Genomic DNA, 23802 nt, shown 5'->3' with positions numbered 1-23802 from the left:
GAGAGGTAAGTATTTCAACTTTGCAAGTGCTGTGATCCTGAGCAAACACTCGTTGGCACTTGGCACTGGCACAGGGCCTCTCATAGTACGGCGGTGTGTTTGACGGCGGGCGGCGCCTCCCACTGCCAGAGACACTTTTGCGTACTATGAGGGGCCCTGTGCCAGTGACGTCGCCATCGAGTATGCCCCCCCACCTGATGAAGGAACCTGCACTTTCATCTGCACCTTCCTCTTTGTCCCTGTGTAAGGTGGTATAGTATGCGGGAAGGGGAACCTGACTTTCAGCAGGGTCAGATTCTTGCTGTGTAGAGTGCAAGGGGAATGTAGTGGTCTGTGTCAATGTACCAACAGATTCATCTAGCAGTGGCTGGGCAATGGGCAGGATGAGGAGGAAACACAGATATAGGCCCAAATATGAAAGTAGGCTAAATGCAGTTCAAAATTGGTAACAGGACTAAACAGGCGGCATAGCTAGGTACAGGGGTGGGCTCCTCTGCTGAGTAGCAGACAGTGGTAGTAGGCACAAAGCATTAACTGGTCTAAATGGAGGCCAGGGCCCCTGTATATTTTAACTATCATCTATCATTTCAACAAATTTATATTGGCAGTGCCATTGAAGGATTTAACAGCACAGACTACACAGTGGTGGAGCAGGGAGAGGTAAGTATTGCAAGTGGTAGAGCACTGTTCGAGCTGGGGGGAAAACACTCTCTCGTGGGCGGCGGTACTGGCACAGGGCCCCTCATATTACGATGGTGTGTCTGACGTTGGTTGTGCACCACCACCGTCAGAGACACTTCATTGTACTATGAGGGACCCTGTGCCAGTGCCGTCGCCCAAGAGTGGGCACACCCACCTGTCCAGGCAAAAGGCACTCGCACGGTGGTGACCACGGCCCTGTGGGAGGAGTCAGCCCATTTAGGGAGGTATAAAAATGGCCTATGGTGGACATTCAGCAGCTGCAAATGGAGGAATTGGAGCAGTCAGTAAGAGAAGGCCAAAAGCAAGACATTTGTCAGGCAAGCTACGTGTCAGCAGGGGAAGGTGGGGCAAAATAATTTGAAATCCATGATTGGTTCATTTTAATGAAGGTTAGATCATCCGGCTTTAAAAGCTGTTTTCCTACACCCAGATAAGGGAGCCTTCGAGGCCTTGTGTAGCCAGACGATGACGCTGGCTCAACACCTCCAGCCTTAGGTGCTATTGTGCTTTTGCCACTACCATCGGATGCTCCACCACCACCATCAGTACAGCTGACAACCACCGCCCACGGGCTCTTCCACCAGACTAGATTTTTTGGAAAATCTAACCAAAATAACAACCGTTATATGGTACTGTAAATCAAGGTAGAAGGTGTATATAAACTTGTTGAGAATTTAAATCTCCCCTTTTTTTGGGAGACTGAACCAAAACTCAGGCCCAGTGTATAAAACTACACAATGTAAGTGGCAGAAAGTGGCTGGAAGATATATGAAAAAATACAAGGGCTGTAGTACAATTTCAATCTCCCTACAATGATCTCAGGAAAAGTATGGCAGCAATAAAAAGGACTGCTGCACACAAAAGTGTGGACAAACAAACAAGATACCTGTGCAGAAAGGAGCAGCAACAGGATTTTTGCTTTAAAAAAGCAGTTGGTTTGCACAGCGGCGTACACACAGCAATGCAGCTATCAGGGAGCCTTATAAGCTACAGAGCTGATGAAGAAAAATCTAGCCTCCACTGTCCCTGCAAACAAATGGTGGTGTTGGACAGTGGAAATCGCTACAGCACAAGCAGTTTCGGGGTTAATCTTCCCTCCCTAACTATATCCCTCCTTCTGATGAAGCTGCAGCAACCTCTCCCTATGCTAAGATTGGCAGAAGTAAGATGGCGGTCGGCGTGCACGCCCCTTTATAGCCCCTGTGACACCGCAAAAAGCAAGCCAATCACTGTCATGCCCTTCTCTAAGATGGTGGGGACTGAGACCTATGTCATCACGCTGCCCACACTCTGCATCCTCCTTGATTGGCTGAAAAAATGGTGCTGAAAGCGTCATACGAAACGCGACTTTTGCGCGCAGATCGCCGACCTCATGGCCGATCCCACACTAGGATCGGGTCGGATTTCATGAAACCCGACTTTGCCGAAAGTCGACGATTTTTGAATTTGTCCGATCCGTTTCGCTCAACCCTAATTGTAACATCTACAAATGATAATTAGGAATTGGGAGCTAAACTTTTTCTACTTTCCTGGCAGTGTAGGAATTAATGTCTGCCAGTGGCGTAGCACTGGTGCCACAGCACCGAATAGCCAGGGCAGTGCACATGTCCTGGTCTTCTGGTGACCCAAATCAGTTGAATCTTGTGGTAGAGGCCACCATTCCCCATTTTATAGGCCAGTGTCATCCTTCGGCCCATGAAGAACTAGATGTCAGCGTCCCGCTGCAGGAAGTGCAATGACAGCCCTGCTATGAGCCGCCTGAGGACCCAGCTGCTCAGATTAGGTCAGGGTGGTGCAAAAGTGGCATTATTACTTTTGGAGCGGGCACTCAGGGGTCATAAGTTTTTTCGAAGGGGGCAATAAGTAAGCATAAATACTTTCTAAAGATGACACATTATTTGTTTTCATCACCGTGTCAGGGAATACAATACTTACCTTGCCCCATGCTACAATGATGTTTGCTTGAGTGATAGACTAGAGTAGTGAAGGGATGAAGACCATCATGGTAGTCTCAGGTATGAGTTAGGATAATGCACCAATGCTTAATGTCATTTTTGGTGATTTAAGCTAGTGGATATGATAGCTTCCCTATCCTGTCCAGTAGCTCAAATCCTCCAAAATGACATTTAACCATTGGTGCATTATCCTATCCCATCCCTGAGACTGTCATGATGGTCTTCATCCCTAGGATGGTGAAGGTCTAATGTTTTTTTTCCAGGGAGGTTTAGGGAAATTGATAGGTTAGTGCTTGCTTTTCTGGTGGTCTAGGGTAGTAAAGATGCTAACACCAGATTCCTTGATTGTCTAGGGTAATAGAAACGTTAATGACAATTTTCCTGGTTATCTGATGTACAAAAAGGGTTATTGTCAGCTCCCATGGAGAAGTAGACCATTTCATTCTACCATACTTGGTGGTTTCTGATGGATGTCTCTCTAATAGCTACAGGAAAGAAATATCTTGGTACCGTGTTAGCCAGTGGATAGCCAATTCTAAATATTTCTCTAATAGCTTACATGTGTAATGATATAACCATTGGACAGGGACTGTTTAATTATTAAAAATATATTCTTTATATACTGTAGCTTCTAAATTTAGGGATACATTTTAATAATAAAAGTTCAGATGTTTGCCATTTCTGGGGAATTGAATTAGTGATTGGGTTAATTTGAGCTTCCCCAGTAGTAAAGGCTATTGGAGGGGATTATACTTGATTCCTTGGATGTCGAGGGAAGTAAGTACTCCAGTTGATAAGCAATTTCCTTGAGGTCTACGACGACAAGAGGGTTATTTCTAGATTTTCTGACATTTAGGATCATTAAGGAGTTAAAAAGGACCTGTCACTTGCCATGAATATGTAATTTTCTTTTACCCAGCTTAAATGTCGATGTTCTCCTGAATCCAGTGTTGACTATTTTTTGTTCTTGCTCCTCTCTGTTCCTGAGTTATGGACTTTTAAATCAACTGGGGGTGGTCCAAAAAAACAACCCCAGAGGAGAGGTGATGACCACACTCACTTGGCTTTAAGAAATACTATTTAAATCTTGCTTCCCAGTTAGTCTAGGATGTGAAGCGGTTAATACCAGTTTAATTTATTGTTTAAGGTAATGAAAGAGTTAAGGCTGCTAAACTGATTCTTAAAGGTAAAATTGGGGTTAATCTCTTCTTACCTGGTAGCCTTGAGGGGTGCTATCTACCCTCTAGCTGTGTTCAGTGGAGAGCTAGATGCCACCATTCTATCATGGATTAAAAGAGTAGAATTACTTGAAAAAAAAAGTGCTCCCTTTCCTTGTGGCCTAAGGTCAGAGTTCACTGATTATTCATAGCCAAAATAAAAGCCTAAGCAGGAGATGCAGCTGACATGTTGTAGGAGAATGCAGATAGGAGAGAGGACCTCAGCTCCGTAAGGAAGACAAAGTGGACACAATCTAGATAGTTTATGAAAAGAAAAGAACAAACAGGTTGTTAAGGTCGGTTTGTACGGACTTACCGGCAGCACTAGAAGACCATAGACCAGTAAATATTTAATGATCAGCGGTCGTTTAATACCCTGTTAACACATCCAGATCGCTGTTAATGCTGTACACCGAACAATCTGTAGACGATTGCTCAGTGCATATAGGGTGTCCTTGCTCTCGGCAGCATCAGTCCTATTTACACAGGTCAATGTGCTGCCAAGAATGATAATTTTTAAGCAAGCTTAAAAATAATTTCAAACGACAACAAACAAGCCCTATGCTCTTCCATCGGGTGACTGGTAGGCTGCTTCCACTGAACGATCTCTAAGCACGCTCATTCATGATCATCTTTCTGTGTATAGACACTTTTAGGCTGAGCGTTGCTGCTGTCAGGGCTGCGATTCACTCATTCAGGCTACACTTGGGCTACACTCATTTTTTTAACCTGTCCATCGTCTGTTTTCGCCATACCCAATATTGCTGTATTTTCCACGTCTAGTAGCATTTAAACACCAAATTCTAGTTCAGAAAATGACAATTTAGTGATGCTGGTTAGATAGTCTTAGGATGTCCTGTACATCTTATCAGGGCAATCGGAGGCATTGGATCACTTTTAATTCATGAATCAGAATATTTCGGCCAAATCAAAAAAATGAAAACATTTCGGGAAATTTACACATCACTAGCAGAAAATACATTTTGTTTTAGTAGCTTCCTGTATTTATGGATAACATTCTGGTTCCCAGGTTCAGCTTTGCTTCTGGTCTTGGGCACTGAGGATTCTTTTCCTATGCTGTAGTGATTACACAGATCCTTAGGGGACTGGGATGAAGAGGATCAGGCAGAGTGAAACACTAGCATTCTTTTGGACCTGTTGGGGCATTCTGAGAAACCTGGAGGATAAACAATGCAGGAGAGCAATCGACACCTTCATAATTTTGTAATGTGGTGCTGAAAGAAAGAACAAACAAATCAATTTTGAAACAAATCAAGCCAGACATGTCACTTGAAGCAAGGATCACTGAGCTACGACTTGCCTACTTTGGACACATCAGACGAAGAGAGCGATCACTGGAGAAGAACATCATGGTCAGAAGAATAGTTGGAACAAGGCGAAGAGGAAGACCAACCACCTGATGGTTTGATACAATCAAGTTAAAGGCGGAGAAGACCCTGGTGGACCTCTCTAGGCTTGCACCTGATGAATCTGCTTGCAGATCGTTAATCCATCAAGTCGCCATAGATCGAGATCAAGGCCACTAAAAAAAGAAAGTAGAAGTTCCTTTACCGACCAACAGGCATTAGGCTTGGATGCGACTGCTACCTCTATACCCCTCACAGCTCGATCCTTATCGTCATCGATGATTTATCTGTGACCATAATTGGGTATTGCTCCTTTTATCCACGATACAGATCTCCTGTTCATTAGCCTAATCTCCTAAATACAATCAGCCTAATGAAGAACATTGCCAGCTGCGTGAAATGAAGCTTATCCTTCCCATTATGTACAGCTGACTTTCCTGAATTGTCAGATTTTTTTTCTTGTCTTGGACTCTCCTTTCCCTCCCCGAGGGCGATCTGTCATTGTTGTGCGGCATGCTGAGGGAAGCTGGAGCTAATCAGATACAATTCGCTCTAATAGGACCTAAACAAGGTGAAAATTGCACAGTAAAATGAACGGTCATAAATTAGAGAGCGCACCGCTCTACAATAAAGACCGCCGTTATTCTCAGAAGAATAGACAGATTACCTGGATTGATGGTAAATATCTAGGAACAGATGCTAATGAGTAAACTTTGTTTCTATATTTCAAGGAATTGTGCAATAATGTACGATCCAGATAAACTTCAATCAGGTTGACGTGGTGTTTGTGTATGTACATGTCGACTGCACAATGTCCTCAACTTGTTTTGCAGTATCGCTCAAAAAGTGCGGTTGTCGATCATACTTTACAGCAGTGTCATACTCTCTTTACTGCATAGATCATAGAGATCAGTGTAGAATTTAATGGTTGCGTATTGTCGCCCCCTAGTGGATGCTTATGTATAACTCCAGCGAGGGCTGTGTATTGAGCACTGTCACATTATTTTGGATATAACCAAATTCTTCTTATTATTATTATTTATTATTATTATTATTATTATTATTATTATTATTATTATAGTGCAATTTATTCCATGGCAAAAGCTCCATTCCCATTCAGATGTTTCAGGATTTTTACCCCTAATTAGTGCAAAGTAAGAGACTGGTTGACTGAGTGAGAGACCTTCAATAAAGAGTAAGGGAGAGAACATCAACTTGGTGTAGGGAGACTTATAGGCCATGCACTGGTCCCTAGGAAACAAAATATGCCTCCCAGGAAGTATTGCCAGGGCCGCCATCAGGGCATGACAGCCGTGACTGGCGTATGGGGCCCGGTGAGCAGAGGGGGCCCGCATCGGGCCCCGTCTCATCTGGTCACCGGGCCCCCCCTGCAGGCGCTGCGGCAGCGGCACACTATTGACGTGCGGGCCCGCGCCCGCACGTCAATAGTTAACAGCCGCCAGCCAGTCTGAGGCTGGCAGCTGAATAGGGCCGCAGTGCGCACTCGCCGGCGTCGCCGGCGTCTGACGTCATTGTCAGCCGCCGGGCCCGGCGAGTGCGTCTGTGTGGAGCCTGGGGGGATCTTCGCCCGGCGCAGGAGCATGGCCAGGTAAGAAGTCGTGGTTTTTTTTTTTTCTTTTAGAGCTGCGATCCAGGGGGGCCCGGGGGGCAGGATGATGGACACACAGGGGCAGAAATGCTGGACACAGTGGGGCAGAAATGCTGGACACAGTGGGGCAGAATGGTGGACACACAGGGGCAGAAATGCTGGACATAGTGGGACAGAATGGTGGACACACAGTGGGGCAGAATGCTGGACACACAGTGGGGCAGAATGCTGGACACACAGGGGCAGAAATGCTGGACACAGTGGGGCAGAATGCTGGATACAGTGGGGTAGAAATGCTGGACACAGTGGGGCAGAATGGTGGACACACACAGGGGCAGAAATGCTGGATACAGTGGGGCAGAATGGTGGACAGAAATGCTGGACACAGTGGGACAGAATGGTAGACACACAGGGGCAGAAATGCTGGATACAGTGGGGCAGAATGCTGGACACAGTGGGGCAGAATGCTGGACACACAGGGGCGGAAATGCTGGACACAGTGGGGCAGAAATGCTGGACACAGTGGGGCAGAAATGCTGGACACAGTGGGGCAGAATGGTGGACACACACAGGGGCAGAAATGCTGGACACAGTGGGGCAGAATGCTGGACACAGTGGGGCAGAATGCTGGACACACAGGGGCAGAAATGCTGGACACAGTCGGGCAGAATGCTGGACACACAGGGGCAGAAATGCTGGACACAGTGGGACAGAATGGTGGACACACACAGGGGCAGAAATGCTGGACACAGTGGGGCAGAATGCTGGACACAGTGGGGTAGAAATGCTGGACACAGTGGGGCAGAATGGTGGACACACACAGGGGCAGAAATGCTGGACACAGTGGGGCAGAATGCTGGACACAGTGGGGCAGAATGCTGGACACACAGGGGCAGAAATGCTGGACACAGTGGGGCAGAATGCTGGACACACAGGGGCAGAAATGCTGGACACAGTGGGACAGAATGGTGGACACACACAGGGGCAGAAATGCTGGACACAGTGGGGCAGAATGCTGGACACAGTGGGGCAGAATGCTGGACACACAGGGGCAGAAATGCTGGACACAGTGGGGCAGAATGCTGGACACACAGGGGCAGAAATGCTGGACACAGTGGGACAGAATGCTGGACACACAGGGGCAGAAATGCTGGACACAGTGGGACAGAATGGTGGACACAGTGGGGCAGAATGCTGGACACACAGGGGCAGAAATTCTGGACACAGTGGGACAGAATGGTGGACACACAGGGGCAGAAATGCTGGACACAGTGGGACAGAATGGTGGACACAGTGGGGCAGAATGCTGGACACAGTGGGGCAGAAATGCTGGACACAGTGGGGCAGAATGGTGGACACACAGGGGCAGAAATGCTGGACACAGTGGGACAGAATGGTGGACACACAGGGGCAGAAATGCTGGACACAGTGGGGCAGAATGCTGGACACAGTGGGGCAGAATGCTGGACACAGTGGGGCAGAATGCTGGACACAGTGGGGCAGAATGCTGGACACACAGTGGGGCAGAATGCTGGACACACAGTGGGGCAGAATGCTGGACACACAGTGGGGCAGAATGTTGGAGACAGTGGGGCAGAATGCTGGACACAATGACAGGGGCAGAAATGCTGGACACAGTGGGGCAGAATGCTGGACACAGTGACGGGCAGAATGCTGGACACAGGGGCAGAATGCTGGACATTGGGGCAGAATGCGAGACACAGTGGGGCAGAATGCTGGACACAGTGGGGCAGAATGCTGGACACAGTGGGGCAGAATGCTGGACACACAGTGGGGCAGAATGCTGGACACACAGTGGGGCAGAATGCTGGACACACAGTGGGGCAGAATGCTGGACACACAGTGGGGCAGAATGCTGGAGACAGTGGGGCAGAATGCTGGACACAGTGGGGCAGAAATGCTGGACACAGTGACAGGGGCAGAATGCTGGACACAGTGACAGGGGCAGAATGCTGGACACAGGGGCAGACTGTGAGACCCAGGGGCAGAATGCTGGACATTGGGGCAGAATGCGAGACACGGGGCAGAATGGAGATACGGGGCATGATTGGAGACACGGGGCAGGATGAAAGACATGGGGGCATGACTGGAGACAGATGGGGCAGGATTGGAGACAGATGGGGCAGAATGGAGACACAGGGGGCATGATTGGAGACAAGTGTCAGGATTGCAGACATGGGGGCATGGTTGGAGACACTGGGGGCAGAATTGGAGACAGATCGTGCAGGATCATGGGGCAGGATGGATATGATGGAGACAGATGGGGCAGGATGGAGAGCTCACATGGGGCGATCATATGGGGCAGGATGGGGAGATCGTATGGGGCAGAATGGATACTCATGAGGGCAGGATGGGAGAACATCTGGCTGACGCCAGGAATGAGACACACGGGGCCAGGCTGGGGGATATTATTAATACCATAGGGGCTAATTTAGGGATATTATTACTGCAGTGATGTATTTATTTTATTTTTTGAGTATACTGTTTTAAATGGGGGGCGGTCCTGTTACTGTATAGAGTGATACTATGTCGCCTTCTTCATGTGGTGTAATGTAGAAGTTGTGAAAAATTAAGTAATGTGTTCTGCAAGCGGAGCTCGAGATAACTGTGTTATTTCCTGCAGAGAGAAGTCCTGGCTGGATGAAATGATGGCGGTCTGTGCTGGATGAAAGATGAAGGACTTCACCTAGAGACGTCACTGGTGAGTCAGTGTGTTACCTATACACTGACACTATACACTGTATACAGAGCTCCTGTGTATAATTTCACTAGTGATCACTATATTATCTGTACACAGACACTGCATACTAAGTACAGATCTCCTGTGTATAATGGCACTTATGGTGATAGTATGGTGCTTTTTTTTAAATTACTGATCAGAATTGTAGTATTCAGTCACTATGTGGTGGTAATATGTGGTCTGGACATGGTGTTGTGGTATTTGTTCCTTGTATGTGATATTATTCGATCACTGTGGTGGTAATATGTCATCTGGTCATGGTGTTGTGGTATTTGTTCCTTCTATGTGATATTGTTGGTCATTTTAAAAATTGAAAAATAAATAAAAATATACCTAAATTGTATTGCATATTTTAAAAAATATTTAATAGGTTACAGTAGAGTAGGGCCTGGCCAAAAGTGTCTACCGTGTTATGGTGGCGGCTTAAAAAATCTTTTGGCCAAAACAAAAGCTGCCTGCTATGTATGTGATCTGGTGATGGGAACTGTTAATGTGTGATTGGTGAGAAGTGGAGTTTTTCCAAGAGAGAGCGGTGGGACTGTGGACAATTCGAGGGGTGGAGCCTGGAGGCGAGCCTGGGGTGGAGCCTGGGCGGAGTCTCAAGGGGGCCCCAAAAATTTTGCCAGTATGGGGCCCCGAAATTTCTAGTGGCAGCCCTGAGTATTGCATGCCTTATAAGTGTGTTCAATATTGAAAAAAGTATACCTACATTAGTTTTGCCATCTCTTTAGGGAGAAACTTCACCCCTTTAGACTCCCCAATGTAATGTTGTGTGACAGTATTAGCTACAGCAGAGGGTGATGAGGCTTTCTAAAATACCAGCGAAGCAAGTACACAGGACACATATAACAATACACAGAACTCACATAGATGTACACGGAACACGTACATAGAACATATACAGGGGCTTGCGAATGTATTCACCCCCTTGACATTTTTCGTGTTTTTCTATCTCAAATCCTGGATTTTCACTGTTTTTTTAGAGCTTGCATCAGTTCATGTAACAAACATTCCTACAACTATGAAAATGTGTTTTTCTTTTTATTGTGAAGCAAACAACAAATAGGACAAAATAAATGAAAACTTCCGTTTGCATTACTATTCCCCCTCACTAAAGTCAGTACTTTGTAGAGCCTCCTTTTGCAGAAATTACAGCTGAAAGCTGCTTTGGATAAGTGTCTGAACTTTCCACAACTTTGAACTGGGATTTTTGCCCATTCTTGAAGGCAAAACTGCCCCAGCTCCTTCAATTAGATGCTTTTCTCTGGTATTCAGCAATCTTCAAGTCTGACCACAGATTCTCAATTGGGCTATCTCTAGGCCACTCCAAAACATTTACACAATTCCATTTAAACCACTCGAGTGTTGATGTTGATTTAGCAGACTGCTTTGGGTCATTGTGTTTTTGGAAGGTGAACCTCTGTCCCAATCGCAAATCACTGAAAGACTGAAACAGGTTTTGCTCAAAAATATCCCTGCATTTCACACCATCCATCTTCCTCTCAACTCTGACCATTTTCCCTGTCCCTGCTCCAGAAAAACTTTCATGCAACATGATACTGCCACCACCATGTTTCTCTGTGGGGATGGTGTTCTTGGGGTGATGAGCTGTGTTGGTTTGGCGCCAGACACAGTGTTTACCTTGGTGGCCAAAAAGTTCAATCTTGGTCTCATCTAACTACAGCAACTTCCTCCATAGATTTGGGGAGTCTCCCACAAGTTTTTTGGCAAAGTCAAAATGAGCCTTACAATTTTTATGTCTAACAAAAGCTTTTTTTCTGGACTCTCTTCCATAAAGGCCACCTCTATGGAGTGTATGGCTTATTGTGGTCATGTAGACATATATTCTAGTCTCTGCTTGGGGACTCTGCAGCTCCTTTCAGGGTTACCTTTGGTCTCTGTGCTGCCTCTCTGATTAATGCCTTCCTCACCCGGGCTGAGAGTCTTTGTGGGCTCGCTCTCTTGGCAGGTTTCTTGTGGTACCAAGTTCTTTCCATTTGATGATAATGGATGTGATGGTGCTCCGGGGGATCATCAGAGATTGGGATATTTTATTATTACCCAACCCTGACTTGTTCTTCTCAACAACTTGGTCCCTGACTTGTTTGCAGATCTCCTTGGTCTTGTTTGGTTAGTGCTGCCTCTTGTTAATGGTGTTGCAGCCGCTGTGGCCTTTCAGGAAAGGTAAAGTTTATATACTGACAAATGTGACACTTAGATGGCACACAGGGGGATGTCCTGTCACTAAGTATGGGACTCATGAAGATAACTGCTTACACTATACATTTTTAGGGGCTTCATTTTTTCTCACTTCACTATCTTAGACTATTTAGTGCTGATGCATCACATACACATCAGATTATAAATATTTTGAAACTCAGGTATTAATATAACAAAATAGGTAAAAAGCCAAGGGGGTGAATACTTCCGCAAGCCACTGTATAGGAGTACACAGAACACATATAGAACATATATAGTACTGATACAGAACTCATACAAAAGAAAGAATTCTCTCTGAGCGGTGATTTCTGGTTGTAGTCCCACAGCCTCTCTTCATTCATTAAGGAGAATATTCACAATGACTATATATCACATTATTGATATTATCATTTTGTGGAGATGACAGACGGGGCAGATTATTTCCTTATCTGATCCCATCATTCACACGTAATTATCCTTTCCATAGATGAATGCACTCTGCTGCTTCTTCAGCTTTCGCCTTCATTTCTGTATCCTCCTTGAAATATGCAAGAGCTAGGTGTTTGTATGGAGGAGGCATATGATAATATCGCCATCTTAAACCTCAGTATGACGTACACAGGACTGATGGTAAGCAGCTCATCACTTGTGAATGCTCCTTGTATATCCAAGCAGTGGTTGTGCATCCATTACTCTCATTACTGCTTATTATCTCATGTATACTTGACATCTTTATTGTTTCTTGGGCTGATTTGAGGAATGGAGTCCCTACAATCATTTAAAGTAATTTGTTTCCATATGTATCAGCAGATTTCACAATACAATCTGTATGCAGAAATAAAATATTAGACCCGCTGATGCTGGTGTACTCACCGTGAATATTCATTTCAACATGGCTGTTTAAAATGTTTTAAAGTTTAAAATCTAGTCTGATTGACAACTCTTCCGTGATTATTATACCTGTTTCTTTTTATTCTCCACCCATCTAGTATAACGTGCAGCTCCTCAGTATCCATCCTCTCTGCTACTGAATCTCCATCCACCTAGCCTGATTGACAGCTCCTCAGTGTCTGTCCATTCTGCTGCTGAACCTCCGCCTACCAAGCATGATTGACAACTCCTCAGTGTACCTCCTTTCTGCTGCTGCTGAACCTCCATCTACCAAGCATGATTGACAACTCCTCAGTGTACCTCCTTTCTGCTGCTGCTGAACCTCCACCTACCAAGCATGGTTGACAACTCCTCAGTGTACCTCCTTTCTGCTGCTGCTGAACCTCCACCTACCAACCATGATTGACAACTCCTCAGTGTACTTCCATTCTGCTGCTGCTGAACCTCCACCTACCAAGCATGGTTGACAACTCCTTAGTGTACCTCTTTTCTGCTGCTTCTAAACCTCCACCTACCAAGCATGATTGACAGCTCCTCAGTGTACCTCCGTTCTGCTGCCGCTGAACCTCCACCTTTCAAGCATGATTGACAACTCTTCAGTCTACCTCCATTCTGCTGCTGCTGAACCTCCACCTACCAAGCATGATTGGCAACTCCTCAGTGTACCTCCTTTTTGCTGCTACTGGACCTCCACCTACCAAGCATGATTGGCAACTCCTCAGTGTACCTCCTTTCTGCTGCTGCTGCTGCTGCTGAACCTCCACCTACCAAGCTAATTGACAACTCTTCAGTCTACCTCCGTTCTGCTGCTGCTGAACCTCCACCTACCAAGCATGATTGGCAACTCCTCAGTGTACCTCCTTTCTGCTGCTGCTGCTGAACCTCCACCTACCAAGCTAATTGACAACTCTTCAGTCTACCTCCGTTCTGCTGCTACTGAACCTCCACCTACCAAGCATGATTGGCAACTCCTCAGTGTACCTCCTTTCTGCTGCTGACCCTCCACCTACCAAGCATGATTGACAACTCTTCATTGTACCTTCAGCTGCTAAATTTCGAACTACCTCACATAATTAAAAGCTCCTCACTGTCCTTCCTCCCTGCTGAGATCTTACATTAATTAGTATAAGCTGCAACTGTCAGTCAGTCTGGGTGAATGGACACAATGCATCTGGTCTCCTGAGCTAATTCACTTTATAGCTGGACTCATAAAATACTCATTTAATATGATGATTTTGCATCTATTCTGACATGGATCAGCTATAGAAGATCTATTTAATTAAAAAAAAAAATTAAAGTTAATTACAAAAGTTTGCTGTAATAACAACAGTGCCACTGCAATCAGAACAACTCAAGAATTAAAGTTACCGTAACTTATTATTTTTACTGCAAGAAAAACAGGATTAAAAAATGCAAAATTGATGTTTTTTTCCACCAAAAATTATAAATGCTATTTACTCAAAAATACAAACAGAAACTTCAACCCATCCCACAGAAAAACAAACCCACAAATCACTACGTTGAAAAAACCCCAAAATGATGACTTTTGTAATGCAGTTACTCAAAACTAACTTTTTCATAAAATATGTTTTTATAGTGGAAAGTTACTAAAATGTAAAAAAATTGATATCTCCATTGTCATGCCAACATATAGAAACTAGAACTAATAATTTAAAAAAAAAGAATTAAAATGGGGGGAATTGCTGTTCTTTTATTCTTCCTCAGAAAAGGTTAATACAATTGATCAGTAAGTCATTTGTATCTCATATGTTGCCATAAAAAATACCACTTGTCCGACAAAAAACAGCTCTTGTACAGTTATCACAATGAAAAAAATATTGCTCTTACTGGGAAAGATGAAAAAGCGAACAAAGAACATTGCTTGCGTGTTTTTCTTATTTACATACCATTGTATTTAAGTATTTGTCTTCTACCTTTGGCCGACTGCATATTTTACTTGAAGTAAAGGTTGATTTATTGTGAGACTAGATTATTGATGGTCATTGCACCTTTTTCTGCTGAACGTACACACCCATTATCTTTATCTTGTCTATAACTATGCTGAAATTTCTTAAACTGTATGACTACCCCTGTGTGGACATTATGGGAAAGAACAGAGCCTTCTACACTGCACAACATGATTCGTCAAATCAAATATTAAAAACAAGCAAATGGCTGATTAATCTTCTAGTCTGAATTTTAGCCTAAGGAATCTGATTCTGCTTGTGATACCAATACATTTTTTACTAAGCTTTTGTTTGATGTTGATCTGCCAAAAGTATGTTTTCAGATGAAGAAATTGCTCCAAAGTGCAGGCCACTAGGTGTCGCCCTTCTATCCAAGTCTGTTACCATATCTAGTCCATCACTAGCAGCAGAGACATGGGTGTCAGGAAGTGGGGGTTTGTCATTGTCTCTCTACAGGAAGTGGAGGTTTGTCTTTGTTTCTCTACAGGAAGTGGGGGTTTGTCTTTGTTTCTCTACAGGAAGTGGGGGTTTGTCTTTGTCTCTCTACAGGAAGAGGGGATTTATCTTTGTCTCTCTACAGGAAGAGGGGATTTATCTTTGTCTCTCTACAGGAAGTGGGGGTTTGTCTTTGTCTCGCTACAGGAAGTGGAGGTTTGTCTTTGTTTCTCTACAGGAAGTGGGGATTTGTCTTCGTCTCTCGACAGGAAGAGGGGATTTATCTTTGTCTCTCTACAGGAAGTGGGGGTTTGTCTTTGTGTCTCTACAGGAAGTGAGGGTTGGTCTTTGTGTCTCTACAGGAAGTGAAGGTTTGTCTTTGTCTCTCTACAGGAAGTGGGGGTTGCCTTTGTCTCTCTACAGGAAGTGGGGGTTGTCTTTGTCTCTCTACAGGAAGTGGGGGTTTGTCTTTGTGTCTCTACAAGAAGTGAGGGTTTGTCTTAGTCTTTCTACAGGAATTGGGAGTTTGTCTTTGTCTCTCTGCAGGAAGTGGGGGGTTGTCTTTGTATCTCTACAGTAAATGGGGGTTTGTCTTTCTCTCTCTCTACAGGAAGTGGGGTTTGTCTTTGTATCTCTACAGTAAATGGTTGGTTTGTCTTTCTCTCTCTACAGGAAGTGGGGTTTGTCTTTGTCTCTCTACAGTAAATGGGGGTTTGTCTTTCTCTCTCTACAGGAAGTGAGGGTTTGTCTTTGTCTCTCTACAGGAAGTGGGGGTTTATCTTTGTTTCTCTATAGAAAGGGGGGTTTGTCTTTCTCTTCTACAGGAAATGGGGAGGTGTCTTTCTCGCTACAGGAAATGGGGTGGTTCTTTGTCTCAATATAGTAAGTAGGGCAGGGTCTTTGACTCATTACAGGAAATTGAGCTTTGTTTTTGTCTCTCTACAGGAAATGGGTGTGGATCTTTGTCTCCCTTCTCCTGCTCTCCTGTTTATGGAACTACATACAGGCATAACATGCAATCAATAGTATTTAAAAATAAATAATAATAATATCAATAATAGAGTGTGGTCTTTAAGTTCAATGCAGGACAGCCATTGGGCAATAATATACTGGAAAGGGAAATGAGGTTTTAGCACCAATAGTGCTGACAAAATGTTTCTGACAACAACTATGTTAGGAGTCGAGTTCCCGCCGCTGCACAGGGGGAATCTCGAACCATGTCTGCTGCTGTTTCCCATTCTGCATCAGCCGCAGTGGAGCCTGCTCAGCGGAGACGTCGGTCCCAGCGTCTCACTGAATATGATACTGTGCAAAGGGTTACTGCTGCCTCTCCAGGCTCTACTATTGTACCCTGCACTGGTCTGCGGCGAGCAGGCTTTTCTGGGACTAAGTCCTGCTTTGCACACACTGAGCATGCCCAGGGTAAGATCTCTCAGTGGAGATCAAGGGTCACATGCTCAGGTACTGCAGCAACTTCCATTGGTCCTCCAGGAAGGTCCTGTACCTGATCAAGATCTGTGGCAGCCTTCCATTGGTCCTTTCTTGGAAGGTCCTGTAGGTGCTGCAGCTATAAAGGGTTCTCATGACCGCACGGCCATGCGCTAGTATCAAATATGTACGAGCTCAGCGCCAGTGTGGTCATGTGTGTAGTCAGGGACCCGGCTGAAATAAGCCCCTAGAATGCTGGCACCTCCGGCGAGGAGTTTTGTGTATGCGGTTAGGGACCCGGCTGAAATAAGCCCCTAGAATGCTGGCACCTCCGGCGAGGAGTTTCTTATGAGTGAATTCAGGGCTGGATATAACCATTAGGATTCCGGCTCCACCGGAGAGGAGCAGCGTGTTTGGTTTGGACTGCATGACCACTGTCAGCTCTACACAGTAGCTGTGTCCCCTGTGAGCTAAACAGGGCACAGCGTTCTCTTTACTACGGGCTCTGTGAAGTAACAGAGTTCGTTTATTCTATTTTGCTTCGCCGCCTTGCTTAGCAGCAGGTTCTTTCCTGCACGGTGGATCCCGGGTTGCGAACGCACCAGTCTCATTTAATAAATATATTCGGTGCATTCCGCCAACCCTAACAAACTATCTCTGAAGAAACATAAAAATAATGTATGAGTCTTTCACCCCTTAGAGATTGAGATAATTTTAACTTTAATTTCCAGGCCAACTTTTTTAAATCTGACCAGTGTCACTTTACAGTGGCATGTGAAAGTTTGGGCACCCCTGGTTAAAATTACTGATAATGTGAACAGCTAAGCAAGTTGAAGATGAAACGATCTCTAAAAGACCTAAAGTTAAAGATGACACATTTCCTTTTGTATTTTAGAGAAATAAAAAAATACATTGTTTTTTTTAATTATTTTAAAAATTACAAAAAGGAAAATGGGTTGATGCAAAAAATTGGGCACCCTTGCAGATTTGTGTGCTCGGATAACTTTGACCAAAGTTTCAGACTTTAATTAGCTTGTTAGTGTTATGGCTTATCCACTATTAGGAAAGACCAGGTGATGCAATTTCCCAGCTTTATAAAAACTTCCTCTAACCAAAAAACAACAGCCATGTGTTCTTCTAAGCAGCTGCCTATCACTTTGAAAGTGAAAATGGTCGAGGCCGACAAAGCAGGAGTAGGCTATAAGAAGAAAAAAAGTGTTTTCAAGTTTCCCTTTCCTCAGTTCGAAATGTAATTAAGAAATGACAGTTAACAGGAACAGTGGAGGTCAAGATAAGGTCTGGAAGACCAAGCAAAATTTCAGTGAGAGCTGCTCGTAGGATTGCTAGAGAGTCAAATCAGAGAACTCGCATGACTGCAAAATACCTTCAGAAAGATTTAGCAGACTCTGGAGTTGTGGTGCATTGTTCTACTGTTCAGAGACACCTGCACAAATATGGCCTCCACTTCAAAGTCATCAGTAGAAAACCTCTCCTGCATCCTCACCATAAAATTCAGCATCAGAAGTATGCAAAGCCTGATGCATTTTGGAAACAAGTGCTGCAGACCAATGAGGTTACAGTAGAAGTCTTTGACCACAATGATCAAAGGTATGAGTAGAGAAAAAAGGGCACAGAATTTCAGGAACAGAACATCTCACCAACCATTAAGCCAACCATTAAGCCCATCTGTAAAAAAGTTAAAGATGAAAAGAGAAAGGTTTCTGCAAATGGGTAATGATTGTCACAACTCTGTTATCTGGTGTCACCAGGACCAGGGGCTCCTTTCCTGTCCCTACCACTAGAGTCACCCTAGCTCTCCCTGTTTCCTGAATTACTTCTGATGGTGAAGACAGCGGGGCCATGCACCTTGCCTTAGCTCCTGAATATAACCACAGTCTGTACCCATCACCCACCCAGGGAAGAAGGGACTAATAGTGTATACCCTAACCAGTAATACCCTACCATAATACCCTAACCAGACTAATAAGGTAATACGAACAGGGATAAAGGAATATACCAATCATACACATATAAACAAAAAAGGTAAACACCGAGGAGTGGAGGATGGGGTTAAACCAAAGTAAGAGAAGAAAGGGAATTATCACGCACTCAAAACCTCACAACAGTCACAGATAAATCCACCAAATGCCTTCTCCAACAACAACCACCAACAACCTCCAGCCATGCAGCATAAACTAACTCTGACAATGAGTGCTAGCCAGGACCCAGTTTATATAGTAGATTGGAGTGGCTAACTGGGCACAGCTGAGAGCCTTAATGCAGGAAAGCTTCCAGGAGCTCTCAACTGAGCAGATTAACCACTGCACTGCTAAAAGAAATTTACACCATTTAATATGAAGGTGAAGTGCTTCTAACTAGTGCAGGAGTTTGAGAAATCAGACAATGCGGTCCCTTGGCTCTTCTCTGTCACGGTAAACCTATGACAATGATCCTAAACACAGGTCTGAATCCACAATAGACTACCTCAAAAAGAGAAAACTAAAGGTTTTCAATGGCTCTCACAGTCCCCTGATCTGAACATCATTGAAAATCTGTGGCTTGATCTCCAAAGAGCATAAGATGCAAGACAACCCAGGAATCTCAAGAGCTGGAAGAATTTTTCATGGAAGAATGGATGAAAATCACTCAGACAAGAATTGAAATACTCTTGTCTGGCTACAAGAAGCATTTACAAGCTGTAATACCTTCAAAAGGTGGTGCTACTAGGCAGGGCCGCCATTGGGGAACTGCCTCCTTTACTGATGTATGGGGCCCCTTTCCTCTGCTCAGCGGGTCCTAGCAGCAGGATTCTGCAGCTCAGTAAATGCCCGTGTGTGCTCTTGATGCACGGGGCGTTAGAATTTGTTGCCATGTGGGAGATTCAGTTAACAGCCTCTAGCCAATCACAGGCCAGCAACTGAAGTCAGTGAGCAAGTCGCCAGCGTATGACATCACTGTCATATGTGGGAACGAAGGTCAGAGCCTCAGATGTATTGCGCAGATGACACTGCTGGATCATGGCCAGGTAAGGAGAAACTTTTTAATTTTTTTTTATAAAGCTCCATTATGGGGTCCTTTATACCCCTATGGGGTGCATTATAACCCTATGGGGCTGCATTATACAATGGGTGTTAGGTGTCGAGTTCCTGCCTCTGCACAGAGGGAATCTCGAACCATCTCCATTGCGGTCTCCCATTCTTCTCCAGCCGCATTGGAGCCTGCTCAGCAGAGACGTCGGTCCCAGCGTCTGGCTCAAGCTGATACTGTGTGACTGGTTACTGCTGCCCTTCCAGGCTCTGCCTTTGTAGCCAGCACTGATCAACAGCGAGCAGGTCTTTCTGGGACTAAGTCCTGCTTTTCTCATACTGAGCATGTGCAGCACCCCAGAGACCTGGTCATTGCAGTAATGTCGCTCTGCCACTAAGGGGGGTGATGGTATGTCTGATGGCACTAAAGGAGTTCATCTGACCAGGTATGACAAGCACACATTACACTTCACACTCCGGCCACTAGGGGGAGCAAAAGGTTCTATTTATTATGCCACTCCTCACACTGGTAAAACTAGGGGTGGATAGGAAGTTAGCACAGAAGCTTACTGGGTTTTGCCCAGGCAACATCCTGTGGCAGGGGGTGTTATGGGGGAGACTTCATAGGGGTCCCTGTCAGGCGTGGGAACCTGGCAGAGACTTAGCGACAAGAACAGAAAGCAACGGAACCGCGCCTGCACTACCTTGCGGCGGTATTCTAAGAAAGGACACGAAGAGAAGGATATTGTGGAAAGTATATTGTGGAGTATATTGTGGATATTGTGGAGATCACGCACAAAGGAGAGCCAGTAGGAGTTGTGCCTCGAGAACGGCAACTTCCTACTGAGGCGCGTAGCCAGTGACCGGAACACCGAGGAAGTAACTGACTCTATGCCTTACTTCAAATACCGCAGGACAGTTAATTATAGGTTGGCTGTCTACCATACATCACCTAAGCAGAAATAGGGGGCAACCATGGAGAGGGGCGTCTCTAGGGTCCCAGGATAGCTCCGAGCCTTCCCGTCAAACGGGTGCGTCCTAGCCATAACAAACTTGGGGGATGGAGAGAGAAAGAACTAGAAAGAACGAGAAAGAACGAGAACAGAAGTTGTGAGGACTATCCCGAATGCTCAGCAGGGAAGCACTACAACACACAGGTGCTAGTGGTAGGCAACGATTTCCACCTGCAAAGGGAACTCTGGATGTGCCTTCAGACCGGCCGGTCTCAGACAGCCCTGTTAACAGTGCTCTGGATTGAGGATCCTGAAGTCACCAGTAAAGAGGTAAAGAGACTGCAACCCTGTGTCCTCGTTATTGACTGCACCTCACACCATCGCCACCTACACCACTGGAAAGCCCTGGGGTTATACTTCACCTGTGGGAAGGTATACCATCTAGCTGCCATCACATCACCCCAGTGGACCCAGAGCAGCGTCAGTCGACCTGACCGAATACCACAGGTGGCGTCACGAAACCTGAGCCGACTTTCATCATCCCTTTTATTGGACGCCCCTTAGCAGGGTCACGGACCGGGTCCAGCCACCGTGACAACCCCAGAACTGAGCCAGAGAGGACCGGTACCGAGTAACCCGCGGCCCTGCGTCTGGGGGCGCTCCACATGCCCACGGGATGACCTCCCATTGGAGGTCGGGGGTCACATGCTCAGGTCCTGTTGCGGCTCCTCTTGGACCATCTGGAAGGTCCCGTAGCACTGCTGCTATAAAAGGTTCGCATGGCTGCTCGGCCATGCGCTAGTGTATACTTGAAAACGTGTGTGTGCAGATGTGTGAAAGTCGCTCATTAATCATCCCCCTCCCTAGTGTTGTTGACTGCTCGCGTGTGGTGGATGCTTGCTATCTAGCGCCTGACAGTGCTATATGTACCTAACACACGATACAGCGTCTTATTGCTGTGACCGCCAGTGCGGTGCCGTACGCTATTAGAATGCTTTCCTGACTCAAGTCTGGGTGGTTGGTGGCGTCCGCCAGAGCGGCACTGCATGCACTCTTGTGCATTAAATTATTATTTCTGTTAAACTCTAACACCCCAGTAGCGGTGTTGAGCGCAAGAGGTCTAGAGGAACTCTTTCCCTATGTCTTGGGATATAGTTCTGTGACTCCTTGATTGCGCTCTTTGTGCAGTACCGCAGCCCTGTGACGCAACAGGGTTCACTTCCTTCATATCAGGTGAAGCTAACCCATGTGTGTATCCACATTATACCGCCATATAATCCGTCATTACTCATCAGCAGGTTACATCTCTGCACGGTGGACCCCAGGCTGCGAATGCACCTTATACCATCTTCCTAATTATTTGGTGTATTCCGCTAGCCCTAACAATGGGGCTGCATTATATTACTATAGGACTGCATTATACTATGGGGCTGCATTATACTACTATGGGGCTGGATTGTACATCTATAGGGGTGCATTATACTATGGTGGTGCATTATACCACTATGGTGGTGCATCATACCATTATGGTGGTGCATTATACCACTATGGGGTGCATTCTACTACTGTGGGGGTGCTTTAGTCTACTATGGGGCTGCATTATACCCCTATGGGGGTGCATTATTTTATGGGGTGAATTATACTACTATGGGCCTGCACTATACTATGTGGTGCATTATACGCATATGGGAGTGCATTATATCCCTATGGGGCTGCATTATACCCCTATGGGTGTGCATTATACCACTATGGGGTTGCGTTATATTATGGGGTACATTATACTATGGGGTACATTATTTTATGGGGTGCATGATACCCCTATGGGGCTGCATTATACCCCCCATGGGGGTGCATTATACCACTATGAGGGAGCATTATTTTATGGGGTGCATTATACTACTATGGGGTGCATTATACCCCTATGGGGGTGCATTATACTTCCATTGGGGTGCATTATACTCCTATTGGGGTGCATTATACTGCTATGGGGCTGCAGTATGGAGAGACATGAGGCAGAATGGGAGGACACGTGGGGTCCAGAATGTGAGATATTATTACTGTTGGGGTCAATTAAAGGATTTTATTTTGAGGATACTGTTTTCAGTGTGGGGGAGGAGAGGTCCTGCTACTATGCAGGGTGACATAGTAACTTTTTTCTTCATTTGGCGTAATGTAGAGATTGGGGAAAAATTGGGGAATGTGCTCTAGATAACTGTGCTATTTTCTGCAGAGACGAGTCCTGGGTGGAAGAAGTGATGGCGGTCTGAACTGGATGAAGAAAAAAAGTGAAGATGAAGGACTTCAACTTGAGACATCATCAGTGAGTCAGTGTGTTACCTGTACACTGACACTATACACTGTATACTATATACAGAGCTCCTGTGTATAATATCACTAGTGATTACTGTATTGTACACGACCCTATATACAGAGCTCCTGTGTATAATGTCACTGGTGTTCACTGTACTACCTGTACACTATAAACAGCGTTCGTGTGTATAATGTCACTGGTGATCACTGTGTTACCTATACACTGACACTATATGCTGTATACAGAGTTCCTGTGTATAATGTCACTGGTGTGGCAGTATTTGTTTCTTGTATGTTCTATTACTCGGTCACTGTGGCAATATGTGGTCTGGTCATGGTGTGGCGGTATTTGTCCCTTGTATGTGATATTATTGGTCATTTTAAAGATTGAAAAATAAATAAAAATATACTTAAAATTGTAATGGATATTTTAACAACTGTTTAATAACTTACAATAGAGTACAGCCTGACCAAAAGAGTCTACCTTGTCGTGGTGGCGGGTTAAAAAATCTTTTTCCCAAAATAAAAGCTGCTGGCAATGTATGGGAAACGGTGATGAGAACTGTTAATGTGTGATTGGTTAGGATGTGGTGCAGGAGTGGAGTTTTTCCAGGAGATGGTGGTGGGTCTGTAGAAGGTTTGAAGGGTGGAGACGAGGCTAGGGTGGTGCCTGGATGAAGTTTCAAGGGGGCCATGAAAATTTTGCCAGTATGGGGCCCTAAAATTCCTAGTAGCAGCCCTGCTACTAGGTACTAACCATGCAGGGTCCCATCAGTCCATTTTCCTTTTTGTAAATTTTTATACACAGCATTTTTCTTCAACACAGCTTTTATATATACACAGTGCCAGGCAGTGTCACTGGGCAGACAGCGCTGCTCCCTTCCCTCCATGCCAGCACTGCCCTATACCCTCCATGCTGGCATTGCCCAGGCATAGTAACTAACTGTGGCGTTGAACTCTCGGTAGATGCGAGATGCTGGGC

At 45.3% G+C, this 23802-nt stretch overlaps 1 protein-coding gene and 1 long non-coding RNA gene across 2 annotated transcripts in view; both read left to right on the top strand.

The window, feature by feature from the left end:
* KCNJ15 (potassium inwardly rectifying channel subfamily J member 15) overlaps positions 1-23802 on the top strand; it is a 190086-nt gene that overhangs the window by 89471 nt on the left and 76813 nt on the right. The gene's annotated exons all lie outside the window — the stretch shown is intronic.
* LOC138672603 (uncharacterized) lies at positions 10241-14577 on the top strand. Its single transcript, XR_011319753.1, has 2 exons — positions 10241-12440; positions 12800-14577. It is a non-coding gene; the product is annotated as an uncharacterized lncRNA (long non-coding RNA).

The sequence above is a fragment of the Ranitomeya imitator genome, chromosome 3, assembly GCF_032444005.1.
Source record: "Ranitomeya imitator isolate aRanImi1 chromosome 3, aRanImi1.pri, whole genome shotgun sequence".
Lineage (NCBI taxonomy): Eukaryota > Metazoa > Chordata > Amphibia > Anura > Dendrobatidae > Ranitomeya > Ranitomeya imitator.
This window is presented reverse-complemented; position numbering and strand designations above follow the sequence as displayed.